The sequence below is a fragment of the Salvelinus namaycush genome, chromosome 9, assembly GCF_016432855.1.
Source record: "Salvelinus namaycush isolate Seneca chromosome 9, SaNama_1.0, whole genome shotgun sequence".
NCBI lineage: Eukaryota > Metazoa > Chordata > Actinopteri > Salmoniformes > Salmonidae > Salvelinus > Salvelinus namaycush.
Window position 1 is genome coordinate 38,511,897 of NC_052315.1, and position 5,401 is coordinate 38,517,297.

A 5,401-nucleotide genomic window follows, 5' to 3' on the forward strand; every position below is an offset into this window, starting at 1 on the left:
GCAATGTTACGTAGATGGAAAAAAGCTGTCCTTGAAACAGTCTTGATATGTTCGTCAACAGAGAGATCAGGGTACAGAGTAACGCCGAGGTCCTTCACAGTTTTATTTGAGACGACTTTACAACCATCAAGATGAATTGTCAGATTCAACAGAAGATCTCTTTGTTTCTTGGGACCTAGAACAAGCATCTCTGTTTTGTCCGAGTTTAAAAGTAGAACGTTTTCAGCCATCCACTTCCTTATGTCTGAAACACAGGCTTCTAGCGAGGGCAATTTGGGGCTTCACCATGTTTCATTGAAATGTACAGCTGTGTGTCATCCGCATAGCAGTGAAAGTTAACATTATGTTTTCGAATGACATCCCCAAGAGGTAAAATATATAGTGAAAACAATAGTGGTCCTAAAACGGAACCTTGAGGAACACCGAAATGTACAGTTGATTTGTCAGAGGACAAACCATTCACAGACACAAACTGATATCTTTCCGACAGATAAGATCTAAACCAGGCCAGAACTTGTCCATGTAGACCAATTTGGGTTTCCAATCTCTCCAAAAGAATGTGGTGATCGATGGTATCAAAGGCAGCACTATGGTCTAGTAGCACGGACTGACAGTCAGATGCACATTTTATTTTTAAAGGACAGCTGATTCCTCCTGGGCTGTTGACCTGCTTGCAAAGCTTTCTGAAGAGAGGTTGAAAATCTTAACTCTTCAACAAAAACAAAAGATCTATAATCACCATTAAAGCCTGTAAATGTTTAACATTATTCCTTTTTTTGGTACTTCTATAATTGAACTGTGTTAATGTTTGTTTTTGGTACGTTTTTGGTACGATCAACTCTTAATGATCGGCTATGAAAAGCCAACTGAAAATTATTCATGATTATTATTTGACCATGCTTGTCACTTATGAACATTTTGAACATCTTGGCATAGTTCTGTTATAATCTCCACCCGGCACAGCCAGAAGAGGACTGGCCACCCCTCATAGCCTGGTTCCTCTCTAGGTTTCTTCCTAGGTTTTGGCCTTTCTAGGGAGTTTTTCCTAGCCACCGTGCTTCTACACCTGCATTGCTTGCTGTTTGGGGTTTTTAGGCTGGGTTTCTGTACAGCACTTCGAGATATTAGCTGATGTACGAAGGGCTATATAAAATAAACTTGATTGATTGATTGATTGATTGATTGATAGCACGAGGACAGATGCAGAGCCTCGGTCTGACGCCATTAAAAGGTCATTTACCACCTTCAAATCAAAATCAAATCAAATTTTATTTGTCACATACACATGGTTAGCAGATGTTAATGCGAGTGTAGCGAAATGCTTGTGCTTCTAGTTCCGACAATGCAGTAATAACCAACAAGTAATCTAACCTAACAATTCCACAACTACTACCTTATACACACAAGTGTAAAGGGATAAAGAATATGTACATAAAGATATATGAATGAGTGATGGTACAGAACGGCATAGGCAAGATGCAGTAGATGGTATAGAGTACAGTATATACATATGAGATGAGTAATGTAGGGTATGTAAACATAAAGTGGCATAGTTTAAAGTGGCTAGTGATACCTGTATTACATAAGGATGGCAAGATGCAGTAGATGATATAGAGTACAGTATATACATATACATATGAGATGAGTAATGTAGGGTATGTAAACATTATATTAAGTGGCATTGTTTAAAGTGGCTAGTGGTACATTTTCACAAGTGCAGTCTCAGTGCTATGATGGGGTCTAAAACCAGACTGAAGCATTTCGTATACATTGTTTGTCTTCAGGAAGGCAGTGAGTTGCTGCGCAACAACTTTTTCTAAAAATTTTGAGAGGAATGGAAGATTCGATATAGGCCGATAGTTTTTTATATTTTCTGGGTCAAGGTTTGGCTTTTTCAAGAGAGGCTTTATTACTGCCACTTTTAGTGAGTTTGGTACACATCCGGTGGATAGAGAGCCGTTTATTATGTTCAACATAGGAGGGCCAAGCACATGAAGCAGCTCTTTAAGTAGTTTAGTTGGAATAGGGTCCAGTATGCAGCTTGAAGGTTTAGAGGCCATGATTATTTTCATCATTGTGTCAAGAGATATAGTACTAAAACACTTAAGTGTCTCTCTTGATCCTAGGTCCTGGCAGAGTTGTGCAGACTCAGGACAGCTGAGCTTTGGAGGAATACGCAGATTTAAAGAGGAGTCCGTAATTTGCTTTCTAATGATCATGATCTTTTCCTCAAAGAAGTTCATGAATTTATTACTGCTGAAGTGAAAGCCATCATCACTTGGGGAATGCTGCTTTTTAGTTAGCTTTGCGACAGTATCAAAAATACATTTTGGATTGTTCTTATTTTCCTCAATTAAGTTGGAAAAATAGGATGATTGAGCAGCAGTGAGGGCTCTTCGATACTGCACGCTACTGTCTTTCCAAGCTAGTCGGAAGACTTCCAGTTTGGTGTGGCGCCATTTCCGTTCCAATTTTCTGGAAGCTTGCTTCAGAGCTCGGGTATTTTCTGTATACCAGGGAGCTAGTTTCTTATGACAAATGTTTTTAGTTTTTAGGGGTGCAACTGCATCTAGGGTATTGCGCAAGGTTAAATTGAGTTCTTTAGTTAGGTGGTTAACTGATTTTTGTCCTCTGACGTCCCTGGGTAGGCAGAAGGAGTCTGGAAGGGCATCAAGGAATCTTTGTGTTGTCTGAGAATTTATAGCACGACTTTTGATGCTCCTTGGTTGGGGTCTGAGCAGATTATTTGTTGCGATTGCAAACGTAATAAAATGGTGGTCCGATAGTCCAGGATTATGAGGAAAAACATTAAGATCTACAACATTTATTCCATGCGACAAAACTAGGTCTAGAGTATGACTGTGGCAGTGAGTAGGTCCAGAGACATGTTGGACAAAACCCACTGAGTCGATGATAGCTCCGAAAGCCTTTTGGAGTGGGTCTGTGGACTTTTCCATGTGAATATTAAAATCACCAAAAATTAGAATATTATCTGCTATGACTACAAGGTCCGATAGGAATTCAGGGAACTCAGTGAGGGACGCTGTATATGGCCCAGGAGGCCTGTAAACAGTAGCTATAAAAAGTGATTGAGTAGGCTGCATAGATTTCATGACTAGAAGCTCAAAAGACGAAAATGTCTTCTTTTTTTTTGTAAATTGAAATTCGCTATCGTAAATGTTAGCAACACCTCCGCCTTTGCGGGATGCACGGGGGATATGGTCACTAGTGTAACCAGGAGGTGAGGCCTCAGTTAACACAGTGAATTCATCAGGCTTAAGCCATGTTTCAGTCAGGCCAATCACATCAAGATTATGATCAGTGATTAGTTCATTGACTATAACTGCCTTTGAAGTGAAGGATCTAACATTAAGTAGCCCTATTTTGAGATGTGAGGTATCACGATCTCTTTCAATAATGGCAGGAATGGAGGAGGTCTTTATCCTAGTGAGATTGCTAAGGCGAACACCGGCATGTTTAGTTTTGCCCAACCTAGGTCGAGGCACAGACACAGTCTCAATGGGGATAGCTGAGCTGACTACACTGACTCCACTAAGCTGGTAGGCTGGCTAACAGCCTGCTGCCTGGCCTGCACTCTATTTCATTGTGGAGCTAGAGGAGTTAGAGCCCTGTCTATGTTGGTAGATAAGATGAGAGCACCCCTCCAGCTAGGATGGAGTCCGTCACTCCTCAGCAGGCCAGGCTTGGTCCTGTTTGTGGGTGAGTCCCAGAAAGAGGGCCAATTATCTACAAATTCTATCTTTTGGGAGGGGCAGAAAACAGTTTTCAACCAGCGATTGAGTTGTGAGACTCTGCTGTAGAGCTCATCACTCCCCCTAACTGGGAGGGGGCCAGAGACAATTACTCGATGCCGACACATCTTTCTAGCTGATTTACACGCTGAAGCTATGTTGCGCTTGGTGACCTCTGACTGTTTCATCCTAACATTGTTGGTGCCGACGTGGATAACAATATCTCTATACTCTCTACACTCGCCAGTTTTAGCTTTAGCCAGCACCATCTTCAGATTAGCCTTAACGTCGGTAGCTCTGCCCCCTGGTAAACAGTGTATGATCGCTGGATGATTCGTTTTAAGTCTAATACTGCGGGTAATGGAGATGCCAATGACTAGGGTTTTCAATTTGTCAGAGCTAATGGTGGGAAGCTTCGGCGTCTCAGACCCCGTAACGGGAGGAGTAGAGACAAGAGAAGGCTCGGCCTCAGACTCCGACTCGCTGCTTAATGGGGAAAACCGGTTGAAAGTTTCTGTCGGCTGAATGAGCGACACCGGTTGAGCATTCCTACAGCATTTCCCTCCAGAAGCCATGAGAAAGTTGTCCGGTGCGAGGGGATTTATACTACTATTTATACTACTACTACAATGTAGAAAATAGTAAAAATAAATAAAAACCCTTGAATGAGTAGGTGTGTTCAAACTTTTGACTGGTACTGTATGTAAAAGTGATATTTCAGTAAAAAAATATATACAGTATATACATTTGCTAAAAAACTGTTCTTGCTTTGTCATTGTGGGGTATTGTGTGTAGATTGATGAGGGAAAAAACAAAGTAGTCAATTTTAGAATAAGGCTGTAATGTAACAAAATGTGGAAAAATTCAAGGGGTCTGAATACTTTCCGAATGCACTGTATCTATCTACTGTATCTATTACAAAAAAATAAGACATCCTGATGTGGACAAACTAGGGAATATTTGTCTCCTTTCCTGCCACCTCTCCTGACAGATATCCTTTATTACCTCCTTTCCTTTTGATCCCCCCTCCCTTCACTCCTCTCCTCCCCTCTAAACCCCTCTACTTCCATGGCTCTATCCTGCAGATCTTTGAACACATCTAGCAGCTCTGGTTCCTGCCCGGCCGAGAGTTCAGGAGTGTTCTTCTCCAGCCAATCAGAGGAGCGGATCTGTTGCCTCAGGGCACCAATCAGGGAGTCCAGACTGCCTGTGGGATGGGACGTCTAGCAGTCCAGCAAGACAAAGTCTTCATTGGCTAATGGGATGGCATCAGGGTCGGGGTTATCCTTCTCCCCTGGCTCTTCTGATGATGAGGTGTTCTTGGGCAAACGCGTTGACTTGACAGCCACAGCTTTGTGTGAGCCTGTTGTGTCCCACTTTGATGTCATTTTTGTCCCTTCCTTCTCGGTGGCCTCGTTGGTTGTGCCTATGTCAGGGGTTGATGTGGCCTTATCTGTCTCCTCCAGGGCCTTCCTGATCCTCTGCATATCTACAACAACCACACATAACACAATGAAGAGATGGCAAGTAAAGGAAAATAGGACAGAGAAAGGGAGTAGAAAGAGAGGAGAAAAAAATCTGTTTCCTGCCTCTATCATCATGAGAGGAGAAAAACAGATGAACTGATTGATGAAGGTACCGAGCGTCAG